Source organism: Peromyscus californicus, unplaced genomic scaffold (assembly GCF_007827085.1).
Source record: "Peromyscus californicus insignis strain IS unplaced genomic scaffold, ASM782708v3 Scaffold_4__1_contigs__length_199733344, whole genome shotgun sequence".
NCBI lineage: Eukaryota > Metazoa > Chordata > Mammalia > Rodentia > Cricetidae > Peromyscus > Peromyscus californicus.
The window spans coordinates 39,876,190-39,890,982 of record NW_026294562.1 but is presented as its reverse complement, the minus strand read 5'-3'; the positions used below and the strand labels follow the sequence as shown (position 1 = coordinate 39,890,982).

Below are 14,793 nucleotides of genomic sequence, written 5' to 3'. Positions count from 1 at the left end.
AAAGTTACTATTACAGGTTGCCCAACTCAAACTTGGCCACCTGCAATGGGTGGAATAGGAAAACCTGCTTAGCAGTCTTCATTTGGAGCTTACACCTATATGATTTAGGGACAGTGATGTTTGGGCCACACTCTAAGACACACAGCTATAGGTAGACTACATATCACATGTGTAGGCATCTTGTCATGGTGGGTAGTCAGCAGCATTGCTGATCCCATTATCAGCTGGCTCAGTGTGGCACTGTGGAGCAGGCTTGTTTTCCAGGGCTCTTTGTACCCTGGCCTTCTACAGACTGTCTCAGACTCCAGTAGATGCAACAAAGCATGAGACTGAACATCTCTTGTTCCTTTGGAATTGAGAAAGACTACAATTATCTGTAGCAAATTAGCATATAAATAAGTGCTGTTAGATTCCCTATTCTGAGTACATCAGGAGTTGAAAGTGTGTGAAAGAAATTTAATTAGGAAGTTCAATAAGATGGAAAACAGAGAAATCTTCCATGAGGAAGAGTTGTTTCCTAAACACCCCCTTCACCCTTCTGTTTTTTTCTGCCACAGTCAGGTCAGGAATCATTAAAATGGGGCCAGGTCCATGGAATTGAACAGCTCAGAAAGTCTGTTATCAAAGAACCGCTGGAGACATATGATATAGGGGATTATTAACTTGAGGTCTTTAGAAGAATCCCAAAGGTTGGAAGCTCTGAGATCATGAGCAAACTGCTATGTTAGAAAAATTCCTGATTTCAGATGATTAGGAACTATCAACAAAGCACCATACCCTCATTTTACTGATGATATGATTTAAGCAATGGTCCAGTGATGCACTAAGGTCACACATGATTATAAGCAGAGATTGGGTCAGAACAAGAGGATCAGAATAGCTGATCCTATCTTTTATAGAACTTTGAAAATAATATATTACATTAAGGTCACCTAGTAAGAACCCTTGGCTATAAGTAATCCATTGCATCACCTGAAGCCTTCAGAACTGGAAGTGCTGACTGTGTGCTTAATTCATGGTAGTGCTGTTCTGAGTATTTTATAGATTTACCCATTTGATTCTCATAATAACACCACAAAGGATTTTTGTTATTGAAACTTTATCACCACCCATGTTTTAATGATGAGAAAAATAAAGTGCCGGGAGGCTCGTGTTGGCCAAAATTCAAACTCCAACTCTCTAGCTCTACAGTACATGTTCTTCTTCACACTGCTCTGCCATTTACTTTCTCTGAACTGTCGATAAGGTAAACTAGGAGGATGACAGTCAAAGCTTTCGCTTACCACATACTCTTGGAATGGTGTAGAAAGCCTCATTGGAATGGTTTCTGTGCTTAAGCAAGAGGCCCCGATGGAGAAAACAGAGCTGATAGGTTTTCAATGATCAAAGAATAGATGAGTGTGTTCCAAAATGTCAACTGTAGGCATATCTGAGTCATGTATAAGGGAATTTAATTTTTCTTGGAGGTTTTCTGTCTTTCAGTTTTCTGAAAAGTATGCCTACTATTTTTTGTAAGCAAAAAAAGTCCTTTTTTCATTGTAACATTTTTTCTTTTTCTTCTTTATATATTTTATTGTGGTTTTTTTGTATTACGTTTAAAATACATATTGTAGCAATTCTGTAAGTTCACTGCCTCAAACCGTTTAAGAATCCTTGACCTCTATGAATATTTTACTGGCAGGTGTCAGGCCTCTGTAGTCCTCTTGTCTGTCTTTGGAGCACTGTCATGCAAGCTGGACATCAGGGGCTCAGAGAGCCAAATTCATGCTCTCGTGGGTTGAAATATGGTACTGATGTACAAGCTCCCTACATAATCGAAGGAAACAGGTTATCTCCAAACATTTATATACAGAACTTGAAAATGATGTGGATTCTGAGTGAATGGGTGATAAATGTTGGCTGAGGTATAGAAAGGTAAATAAAGAAAGAATATTTTGGTGAGAATAGCTGAAAAGAGAGATAGGTTCATGAAAGGCCTGGCAAGGGGAAGCTTTTGAGAGAGACCATATAAGAAAGATGGTCTGGAGAAAGGATTTTATCAGTCCTTGTTTCTTCACCTTGGTTTTTATCTTGAGATTTTTTTTCAGTGTAATTTAGTGTTCAGCTACTTTTGGTGCCAGTCAACAATGATTTCTCACTTGTGTCTTGATTGGTCAAAACTCCTAACTGGTTATTGGACAGAGGCAGAAATGTAACATTGTTCACCATGGAAGTCTGGGGAAAGCCTTGCTGTTTTAAGCTGTTACAAAATAATATTGGCATACCTTAAATATGCTCAGCTTCATCCGTCAAGACCCCATTTACAAAATGCTTTAGGGTCTATTGTTTATGGCCAGGGAAAGCTGTGTCATGGAGTTTGTTAGAACTTCAAGTCCGAAGTTAAAGGCAATTTCTTCAGAAAGCCAGCGTGGGATCTTTTCCTAAGAATTTTGTCTTTTGGTGGGAAAAGGAGATTATATTTCAGTTTCTTAAGAAATTTGGCATTTCTTGTGTCAAATTCTGTCAAGGGGATTTTTCAATATTTTAATAATAAAGATCATGAAGCGATGTCTTATTTAGACATCACTGTCAGCAGAATATAATATATCCTACTTCATTCATGCTTCTCAGACTAAATCCTGTAACTTTAAGGTGTTGAAGGTTATTTTCTCTAGCTTTAAACATAGATATATGAACTTACATGATGTTCTTTTTGTCTCTTTTAGGGTAAAAAAGTGCTCTGGTGGCCATGTATCAGTTTTATATAGATGTGATTATTTGGGAAGCAAGGACATGTAGACAGTAGTTGTCCACTCCATGTGAGTCCCAGTGTTCTGTGCTGGTTCACCTTACATGTTTACACTTGGATTGTTTTAATCTGTTTTTTTTACTCTCCTGCTTCTAAATAGTATTGCTTCCTCTTGAGAAAGTCTGTCTCCCCAGAGCCCACCCCACCCCCACAAACACACAATATGTCACTCTGCTCCCACTGTGGATTTTTGGGAGCTGACAAGAAACATGCACTACTTGGGCTCTGTGAAGACTGGAGTGTGTTAAGTACATAAAAGTCACAAGTTGCAGGACACAGACATGATACACACTTTGATTGCTTTTTCTGGTCACTTGCATTCTAGGATGGCTCTAGATAAGAGAGGAGATTGTGTAAATGGTTTTACATATGTAATAGTTTGCTATAGGCTTGATAGACATAGTCAGTGTTTTCTTAATGACTTCACTTAGCTTAACTAGATGCTCTTAAAGGACTTAGAACATATTAGCATCCTATTATTGAGAATGTGGGATGAGTTACTGAGTCACAGAATTCTAGAATGAGGATAGGATATATTACTTAGCTAATCATCAGCAGCCAATCAGTTGTAACACAAAGAGCCTTCTAGCACTAATTCCCTCATCTGCTCATTCATTCACTCATTAAGGTGACATTTAAAGAGAAGCAGTTTTCTGTTTGTATGCAAAATGATCTCAATATCGAAAGGAAATGGCTTCACAGCCTTTCATAATGCTAAAAGGACTTTATATGGATTAGAGGCCTCTTCTTCCAGTTTCGCATGAAAAGTCGTCTTTACTTCCCAATCCTACTTAGACATGCTCTCTTCATCCAATAGCCTTGAGATTATTCACTGTTACTTCTTCAACTATACTCAATGCAATAATATAGTCCATTATGTAATATAGAGATTTGAACAATTGTCACTCATAAGATTAAGAAGCCTCTGATATGCCATTTACTTACAAACCCTATCAACTCACTCTCTAGTACAATGTGATAAAAATCAGGGCATTTTAACTTTTCTACTTGTGACCTCTTTCTGCTTGAGAAAATTTTATGTGGCTGAGGTATATAAGTATACAACTATTTATAAACAACAACTACACAAAGAAATTTTGTATAGTAATGTGATATTATATATAATTTAATATAATTATATTATATTATATCATGATTGAATTTTGCATCTTCAACATGTTTCAGAGTTGATTGATATTTTGATGTTGTAATCACTGTTGCTGAAAGTCTATGTCCCATAAATAAAGGGTACAACGTGGTAGAAGTATATTTCAAAAATCGTTGGAATGATGTTTAAGCCACAAACCAAATTTTATTTGATAATTTCTATGAGAATCAAGTCATCAAGTCAAATAATATTTTTGTATATTCTCATTAACATATAATGGATTATACATAAAGATGGGTCTCATCTTGACTTTGTGATACCTGTGTATATGCATTTTTATCATAGTTATTCCCATTAACCTCTCAAATTACAATTTTAAAAATAAAAAATTTAACACAGCTCAATACAAATATATCTTAATTTATACTATAGAATGATGGCAGCAAAATATTAAAATCCTTTGATTTCTATAATTAAAACACCGTGCTTCTGTAAGAGCAGACAAAGTTGCATGTGAATAAAAACATTAAATGTCACTGGTAAATGCTGCTGGAAATACTTCAGACTCATTATACATTTGTTTTTTAATTAATTTTTGGTCACTGCATATTCAGAAACCTCTTACTTTTGTCAAAATTTATGTGGCACCTCCCCACATTTAATCACACAGCCCCACATGGAGTCATGACCCTCAATTTAAGAAGCTATGTGTGAGCAACTATGGCTAGACACTCCCTTCTAGTTTGTGCAGCTTCAGTTCTCCCTAGCATGCCTGCATATTTGTTACACCTTTCAAATAGTTACCTATGCTATGCCCTACCACAGGTGTTTGAAACACAATCCCAGCCTTCAAGTACTGAGAAGCCAAGAAAATAACAACAAAGCAATAATGACACTACTAAATTCTTCATTATAGTTATGATGAAGATTACAAATCTGAGGTTCAGTACATTATGAGAATGTAGAATCTAAGACTATCTAGAAAACCCAGTAAGTGTTTCCAGTGATGACTGGCTGTTCTCCTGTGTTGTGTAGCATATATGATTCTTTCTTCTGTTCTGTTTCTGATACAATTTAATATCATTTCAATAGGTATGCTTGTTGCTGTTTCACATGTCCAGGTTCTTTCCAGAACTCTCTTTCAGTGGCTCTCAGCTTCTTCAATACCTCCATTCTGGCAGGTGTCACCTTGAAAACAAAGGATCCCTGCTCCAAATACATCATTCATTCCCACACTTTTCGTTATGAGCTTCACACTGTATCCTGGGCTACTCTGTGCTTACCTGTCTAGCCCTACCTTGTATTACCTCTGTGACTATGTTCTCCTCTCAACCATCCTATTCAAGACGTGCCTTCCTGAATGTTCATTTATCTGTGTCAACTTTATCAGAAATGCTACCCTACTTCTGACCATCAAAACCCTCCAGTTCCTATACTTTAGTGTAGATTTCTCCTCTACACTGTAATAGTAATAGTAATGTGCATCTGCTGTTCAACACTTGGCCTTATCCTTTCAATATTTCAATACATCTAGATAGGACCATTCCTAACTGCTGAAGGCTATTTCAGATGACAAGCACCTTATGAAACAGTGCCCTGTAAATATTTGGGAAAGTTCTACTTGTACTCTTAAAGGTGAAGACATTTTGTTGGTATTTCTTAATGAGCTCTCCCGTAGGGACAGTGTATCAGGCTCCTTAGAGGTGTCAGGTATCATAGCTTTGTGACTTTCCCAAGTGGTAGCTTATGATAAGAGGGTGAGTTTTGAGTGTGTGATATAAATTCAGATTTTTGACATCAGAAATAAAGCAGCTGGATTTCACAGAAAGGAAACAGAGTTGTGTTGCTTGGTTGTTACTTTAGAAAGCAAGATCATTTTCTATACCAGTGTCTAATCTCCCAAATGTTTTATGACCTTTAATTCTTTCCTGGGAAAGAATGAATAAAACAATTGTTTGCAAAAAAAAATGCTTCTAAGCGTTGGTCTACTGGCAGCAGTGAAATCTGCTGTATTTTGTGAAATATGTTCTGCAGTGGATTTCTAGTATGTTTCTATTGACAGTTTTTGCAATTAACAGATAAAATTCAAAGGCGTGACTTGTTTTTCTTGGTCCTGTATAATAAATTGTATCCATCAAAAGAGGGCATTAAACCATAAGATTGGATGACTTAATATAAAGGCATAAAATTGAAATGCCCTGGAGTACACCTTTATTGCACTCATTAGTGCATCTGAATTCTAATAAGGACAGATAGGTTAGAACTGTATAGAGCTATGACATGGACTTTCTGATCTCCCAAAGGTAACACGGCATGCTCCTGGAAAATCTAGGGCAGTGGCACTGGGGATTACAGTGGCTTTTTAATATTTATTATGAGTCTTCATTGAAAATTTGTGAATATCTTTAAATTTTGATTACCCAGCTGTGAATCACTGTAGAAATTTCCAGACCCTACAGTAGTAAAGCAAATATAAAGGCTCAATTGCCCAGGTGCAGCAGGCTATTCCAGCCCTGCCTTTAAGCCCTTCTATGATCAAGCAGGAAGCTTGAAGGTCTCTGTGGGCTTCTAGGTTATAGTAGCCATTCTTCCTGTGCCAGGAGTCTCCAAAAGTGCTCCCACCAGATTGAGTAGTTTGTTAGGACTAGTGAGGCTCATATAGTCATGTTCATAGCTAAGATTCATTAGAGAGAAAGGACACAAAGTAAAATGAGCCAAGGTAGAAATCATATTAGGTAGACACCCAAGGAAGCCATCAGAAACTTCCAAGAGTCCCATGCAGCGAAGTCCCCAGAATGTCTTTATCCCTCCAGCAACAGATGACAGGTTTTGTGAAGTGTTGTCAGGGGATATTTCAAAAGGCTCATCATCTCATGGGTTTCATTGAGGAGTGCTCATGTAGCCACCCTCTGCCTGGTGTCTTAAAATTCCAGACTCCTGAAGGACAGGCACGTCTTCAGCATAAACTGTATTATTTCACAGTTCAGGAACCCTCACACACTCTTACTTATTCTGAAAATGGTGGGACTTACAAGTGCCTGGGTTTTCTGATGCCAGTCTTGAAAATAGAAATGTTCTGAGAGTAACCATATTAGGTCTGCCATGTATAACCTTTCCATACACAACCCAAGGTCCAGCTATGATCTTATCTTCAAACTTACGGTTGATCTGTCTAAGCCTCCAAGTTATCTTCATCTCTAATTCATTCCTTTTAAAAGATTACACATTTTCCATGGTCCTGAATGAAGTAGACTTGATCTTACTCCTCAGTTGCATCTCATGCCTCTGAGACTCTACAGCTTTTCTTCATAAGGCAGTCACACTAGCTGTTGATCAGTTCTTCAAGGATTCTAGTAGCTTACAACTTCAGAGCCATGTTGTACCCTGTCCCTACTAAACATCATGCACCCTTCACCCTGCAGCCACTCACTGAGAGATGTCTTTTCTGACCTAGAAGAGATAAAGTCTCACATAAAAGAGAAAAAAAAACCTCACATAATATTCTAGGAGTTCCATTCTTTTCCTTTGCTTTGGTGACAATTTGTCTTTAAATACTTATAGATACATTTCAATTTAGTATCTGTTTTCATAGTTGAAAATGTGTTTCTTGGTGGGGCAGGGGCCATGCCTATCCTGTCTGTAGCTATATTCTGAAATAACAACTGTCTTCAGTCAACCAGTATTTGTTTAAGAGAAGAATACATAATTTATACTTTGAATCCTTTGACAAACAAGGTCTTGCCTTGTCCAGATGCATTTTCTGTGTTAGACTGAAGACTGAAAGAGAAAGATATAATTGGGATAACTATGTTAAAGATCAAGTACATAAACTGGTGGACTGTGCTTAAATTTTAAATTTTACTATTATAGAAAAGTAGATCTTTGCTGCATGGTCTTGCTCTCTATTATAAGAACTACAGGGAGCCTGAAGACTCACACAGGTCTTGCCTTCAAGTCTAGTACTACAACTTATTGAATTATGTTGGACCAGCTATCAAGCTTTTATGAACCTTGTTCCTCTTTATTAGCAAAGATGTAAAAGTCCATCTTCAGGGTTTGAAAGGATAAAGCTGACTAATCAAATGTGCAAAATGCTAGGCATGATGCTCAGCACATAAGCATGCCCAGTAATTGGGGGCTGTCGTTTTGACTCTGCCGGGCTCAGAAAAAGCTTCTAGGTCACACTTTTTTTTCTTACTCAATCCAGGAGTCCTTATTCTAACTTCATAGTGCAGTTCTTATTGGATGCTGGTCCCTATGAGCTCAATGTTTTGAGTGGAAGTCAACTTAGTGCTCATAATTAGCCATCTCTTAGCTTACAATGATCTGATCTGCCCACTGTAACTTCTACTTTTAGAGCACTATTCTATTTTCTTAGGCAACAAGAATAAGTTTGGTTCTCCCACATTTAAGCCTTCAAATGTAGGAAGATAGCTACAAAATCTCATTTAAGACTTCCCATCTTCCTATTTATTCTAGCTAAATATCACCTCCAGCGACTTGTCACACCTGCTGCAGATTAGGGATCCTCCTGGTTTTCAGGCTCCTTGCAATCTTGGCTGCCTTCCTGCATGCATATTGCATTTGCACAGTATGTCAGGGTGCTTTGGAAAATCAAAACCAATAGTGTGCATTTGTGCAGTGCGTGCATGTGCATGTGTGTTTGTAAAGCAAGGTAAGTCCTCTAATGGGGACTGTCCAGTCCATAATTTGTAAAACAGGTTGGGAAATCAGGCAGGAGATGCAGTTGAGGCAGCATTTCTTCCTCCCAGGTAACCTCAAATTTTGCTCTTGGGGTCTTTACTTGATTGACTGAGACCCACTCACACTGCTATAGAGGATAGACTTCAAAGTTGGTTGATAATCGAAGTGAATAAAATCTACAAAAATCTTCGCAACAGTGGCAAATTCAGTGTGTCAGTGTGGCATTTTCTAACATACAATAGCCTTAAACTACTGTGATCGAAACTAAATGTAAAACATTTGCTCAGAGGACGATCCAGCGCTGCCAGACATGGCTCCTTCACTCTGGAAGCTACTTTGTTATGAAAGCAATCTGAGGTTTTCATGAACAAACGAGCATCCTGCGAACTGCTCGAGAAACTCTATGGGAGCATGCCTGGAAAGGAATCTCCATCCTGGAGGAAGAAAGCATAAGGTTTGGACTTAAAGAACGTGAGAGAGGTATGCATCTCTTAGCAGTCCTAATCAATGCATGGTCCTGCCCAGCACCAACGCATCAATGTCTCTGCTCTAGTCTATCCAGCAAGGTGGTTGGACAAGTTGCCAAAACTGTGTAACTCTCCTCCTGGAATATAAGTATCTTTTCTGACTGACACCAGGATTCAGCCTCTTCCTTCTCCCAGCATGAGATTTCTGTGTAAATTCCAATTCCTTCAGGACCGTTGTTTCAATAGTCTGATAGCTGATGGAAAGTCAGTGTCTCTCCTCAGAATAGCTTTGCTCTGGTCAGAATACTTACACATTTTAACTACAATTGTTACATCAAATGTATAACTGCATATTATTTAAAATGATAGAAGCCTGAAGTTTTCAGTTGAGTAAAAAGAAACGTTAAGTAAATAGCAGCATAACTAGTATATGGAACAGGGTAAAGGTAGGAACAGTGACATGAATTTGACTAAAATTTCAAAGCACATAACTATTAGGAAATGCTGGATTTTAGATTAGATTGGCTAAAATTTCAGGCCCACTGAGGTCTTTTAAGATAATATATTTCTTCCCTATGAAAATGGTCACAAATATCACCTATATTTCCTAACCTTTATAACAGGTATGTTTGAAGATACAGCTAATGATATAAAACACCAGGCATATTAAGGGCACTCCCTACATAGAAATTACTGCCTTTAGTGTTCAAAGAAAATGAAACGTGTTAAGAAAGAACAAAGGACAGAAATCTATAAGATAAAAAACAGAAAACTCTACTTAAATCCACAAGAGTGCATCAATGCAATCCAACGGCAATTTAGCTGGCCCTGCTTAGAGCTAGCCCTTAAGTACTTGAGACTATCTTTACCTACAGAAGCAGAGTAAAAAAGGCAATGGTTGAGGTCAGCCAGGAAAGACTCTTTACAAAAGTAGACTCAACGGTTCAGAAAGTGCCTTGAGAGTTTCAGTTAAAGTTGCAGAGAGAGGAGTAGTCCCATGTAGGAATGCTGAGAGAAGAGGCAATGGGAAGGATCTGGGAAACTGTGTCCACAGTGTTGTGGGCAAATTCCTTAAGGTGTCTGAAGATATTTTAAAATGAAAATGGCTCTACAGCCTGCATCTCAGTATGAAGAGAACGTTTGTCTGTGCCTTACCACTAACCTGATGCCCCAAGGCTTGTCTTTCATTCTTCAGTCTGCTTAGTACACACAGATAAACCTCAAGAGGCAAGCCAGGATCACAGATAGATCCATACATGCTATGTTGATTAGCTTAATAGAAATGGCATAAGAAAGTATCACCAACAGATGGCACATTCTGTACCTAAAAGGTATAGATCTGTAAGCCACAACCCTGAGATCAAGATGTCAGTAGCCTTGGTAGCTTCTGAGGTCTTTTTTTGTGGCTTGTAAATTGTCGTTCTCTCCCTCTGTCTTTGCAATGTCTTCCCTCTATGCCAGTTTGTGCCTCAACTTCCTCTTGCAAGGACACCAGTTAGATTAGATTAGGGCCTACCCTGATGACTTACTTTGTTTGCTCCTATGTGTCCTTCTCTCCAAAGCATAATCAATAGTCTGATTGTTGAACAGTCCTCAGCAATCTGAGAGTCTTTACTTGTTTTCTGTGGTAGACTATCTGAAAGGACCCTGGACCTTAGGGCGGGGCATTTGTGGAAGAAGCTCAGGTCACTAAGGATGTGCCCTCAATTGTGTGCCCTCTTCCTCTTCTCTTTTGTTTCCTGCCTATGGGCTGAGCAGATTATTTCACCATGCTGTCTGTCTGTCACTGCCATCTGACACACCCATTAGAGGCACATAGAATGAGTCCACTTGATCTTGGACTTGAAAAGAAACACGAATTTACTCAGGGACTGATTGTCTCAAGCACTGGATCTCTGTGGGGAAAACAATCTGACTACTAGGGATTACATTCTGTGCCAGTGCCACCAGAGCTTCTACAATTGAATGTTTCTATCTGTCCCTCAGCACATAACAAAGGCAGATTAACCAGGAACAACCTACAGTTCCTGTAAACAATCATCATTTTCATCTAATTGTCCATGTCTGTGTGCTATATTTTCAGGATCAGAGTCAAATGGTCAATGCTGTTAGAATATCTAAAATTAGTAGAATTTGATTTCCTTTGAGTACTACAAAATTATTAAACTAGAGGTAGTACACTGTAGCTTGTGTGTAATCCCATTTACAGCTCATGAATGCTTTGTAGGAAAACACGTTATTCTTCCATTTTACTAGTCCAAATTCTTCCTTCAATCATTAATGCTCCTTTTTTATATTTTCTTATTTTTTTGAAATTGAAATATAATTACATCATTTTCTCCTTCCTCTTTAACCCTTCTCATGTACCACCCCCTGGCCTCTCTCAAGTTGATGATATATATTTTGGTCATATTCTTCCCCTCCCACAAGTCCTTGGTGCTACACACACACACACACACACACACACACACACACACACACACACACACATATGCACATACATATGTACACACAAACACACACACAGAGATACCTGGCTTTTCTAGGTCAGGTGGTGTATTGAAAAGATTTTAACATTTTAGGACTACTTATTTGTGCATTAAATAAATCCTTTCATGCCTTGGGCACTGTCCCTTTGAAACCCCCTTGAAGTTGGAATGCCATAGATGTACTTTTAAAAAGATATCAGGAAGTAAGGTTGACAACAGCATACAGATGAGGAAAATGGGGCAGGGTAAGTTGATGTGGGCAATACAACATCCCACTGTCCTCTGAGTGCCAGTCTGTCCTGGCTTCAAACTTCCATTTCCTCAACAGGCAGATTCAATATCCAATCCTTAAGACCCAAGAAGTTGACTGTGGAATTACGAACATCTACTTCACCCTTGAGAGACAATATTTCTTTTTCACTTTCTTTCATTCTTCCCCTCACAAAAATGGCTTTTAAAAAGAGGTATATTAATTTGCTAGTTGAAACTACATATGGAGTGGTAGTAGCAAGAGTTATTGAGATTCTCTTGGGACAGCTGTAAAAGTATTTTTGTACTGTATTTTCTGTGGTAATATAATATTTTGCTGAGAATATTTAGCTTATGATGGCTCTTTTGGCTAATATGAAGAGTAATTATTTGTCAAGGACGTCTGTCCTTTCACTTGTTGGAAGTCCATTTCCTCTGTTGAAAAATGAGGTTCTGCATTCATGTTGAAGACAGTTACCAATGGTATCTTGGCCACTGCTACATACTCCTAGGCATGTTGTATGGATTGGGGTTCAGTTAATGAATAGAAGTAGAAGCAAGCTCTTGGGACTTTTCTTGGGAAAGCTATTGCTAAGTATTCTCTGATTTTTGTGCCTAGAGCAAGGGTGAAAAAATCTGAGACACTCATGCCATTCCTTCTGTTCCCCACAGGTTGTGCAGACACAGCTAACCAAGCACACGACTCTTTACTACCAACTTGACCAAGCTCTCAGAATACTTTCTCAACATAATGCCTTACAATGCTTCTACTAGCTAAAGAGAATCTGTTCCCAAACCAAAGCCTACCATCGACCCTTTTTGTGTATTAAGATAAAGCCATTTCTTGGGTTTTGTTTGGTCCAATAAGCTCTAGAAGTCAATCCGGCTTGAGTGCACATTTTCTGGACCAGATAAGGGGTTTACACAAAACAATCTTACCTTTGCCTTGTTTATCTTAGTCAACTCTTATCCCTGAACCACAACTTTGTTTTCACCTGTATCTGAAAAGCTGCTTTGAAGACACTGGGATAGGAATCTTTCATCTTACATTTTATTAGCTGCATAACCTTCACAAGATTCTTTAACTTAACCAAGTGTCAGACTCTCCTAGTATTAAATGGGTTCAGTAATGTGCACAGTGGCCTCCTTTACACGAAATGGCGTTGTTCCCTAATCCCTACCCTTCTGCAGAGATGCAGAAGCAAACACCAAGATAACACCATGGTTTATTTACTCTTTCACTGTCCTCGGACTTGGTTATCTTGATACAAATAATATATTTGATAAAGAAATTTAGATGTAGTAGAGAAGTAGATTCCAATTTATGCTAGACTTGTGTACTAATTGGTCTAAAATTAGCTGATAATTAATTTCCCTTCATATCTCCTAGATGAGTCTGAAATGAACAACACAACTGTATTCTGCAGTAATCCATGTTGACAGAAAAGATAACCCTTGACAGGATATACCATCCTGAATATCCAGGGCACATTTCATTCTTGGATGTTTTGATTTTTGTTTTAGACAGGGTCTTTCTATGTATCCCATGCTGACCTAAAACTTCCATCCTGCTTCAACCTTCCCAGTGCTAAAATTGCAGGTGTGTGGTATTATACTCAGTTTCACTAGGAATACAAAATAAGACAACCCAGCCCTCTTTATCTCCATCTTTTGTACAGCACAGCCTGGAGCAGGAGAGCCCTATATACATACAGGTGAAGCAATATTCTGCAGAAGAGCCCACTAACCATGATGAAGAATCCATGTGTCTATATGTTAGCTCCATCCCTAGGATAATTGTTTTGGCCTTTTCACAATGTTTAAATTAGGTAACAAATGGGTTTTAATGAATTTGGTAGTGCCGCTTGTAAACTGCTGAGCACTTAAACACATTCAAAAACAGGTTTAATAAATTTAAAGCAGTGGAGACACAGAATCCATGATCATCAGTTTAATTGATTTTCATTGTGTAATCATTTGTCCAGAGAAAATTCTATTGTGGAAAGAGAATAGTTAAAACAGTCTTAAATTTTTATTATGCTTTTAATTGCGATAGAGTTACATCAACTTTCTCTTTCCCTTCCCTCCTTCCAGCTCTTTCTAATTACCTTACCTTGAATCCTCCAGTGCCCTCCACTCTCATTGACAGCATATACATACATACATACATACATACATACATACATGAATACATACACACACAAACACACACATACATACATACCTACTTACTTACTTACATACAACCATGAGGTTAAAAAAAGTCTTCAGAGCTTTTTTTTTTTTAACCTCATCCCTGCATTGGACATCAATAAGGGAATAAGGGCCTCATCCCTGGGAGAGGCTAATTCCCCTTCACCCAGCGGTCTTCAGTTGCCTATAATTTTTTTCTAAGAGTGGAGCCCCCCCAGAATTTCCCCCTTCCACATTAACATGTCCACTGATATTGCCATTGTTCCAATCTTGTCTATGATGCCATTTCTAGAAGAGACTGTTTCTCAGCAGACTTTCTTCTATCTGGCCCTTAAAATCTTTCTGTCCCTTTTCCCAGATGTTCCCCACACCACAGATGTAGGAACTGTAATGTAGATGTATCCATTGTGTCTGGGCTCTCCATGATGTGCTGATCTCTGCATGGTGTCCAGTTGTGGTTTTCTGTGATGGCTCCATTTGTTGTTAAAGGGCTTCTCTGAGAAGGGGCGGTAGCTACACTTATCTATGGTATAAATATAAGATTTAGAACATAGTTAGAGATTTTGATGGTCTAGCAAAGTGTCTGTAGTAGTTTATTTTCTAAGGTTCATGACCTCAATAGCCCTAGTAAACTGGCTAGGTTTCCAGTACCAGGCATGTTTTCTCTCCTTTTGAATGGTCCTCAAATCCAATTAGCCAGCTCTTGATCATTACCAATAAGTGAATGTCACTTATTGCTCCTTTATGCATATTTTACCATACTGGTAATTGTCAAGGTTCATAGGTGTCATAAGA

At 38.3% G+C, this 14,793-nt stretch overlaps 1 protein-coding gene and 1 long non-coding RNA gene across 30 annotated transcripts in view; one reads left to right on the top strand and one right to left on the bottom strand.

Annotated features, from left to right (window-relative positions):
• Trpm3 (transient receptor potential cation channel subfamily M member 3) overlaps positions 1 to 14,793 on the top strand; it is an 859,806-nt gene that overhangs the window by 375,481 nt on the left and 469,532 nt on the right. The gene's annotated exons all lie outside the window — the stretch shown is intronic.
• The window catches only part of LOC128125342 (uncharacterized), an 86,616-nt gene continuing 77,758 nt past the window's right edge, over positions 5,936 to 14,793 (bottom strand). The window contains exon 3 of the long non-coding RNA XR_008223141.1: positions 5,936 to 14,521. This is a non-coding gene — a long non-coding RNA (uncharacterized LOC128125342). The remainder of the gene's footprint in view (positions 14,522 to 14,793) is intronic.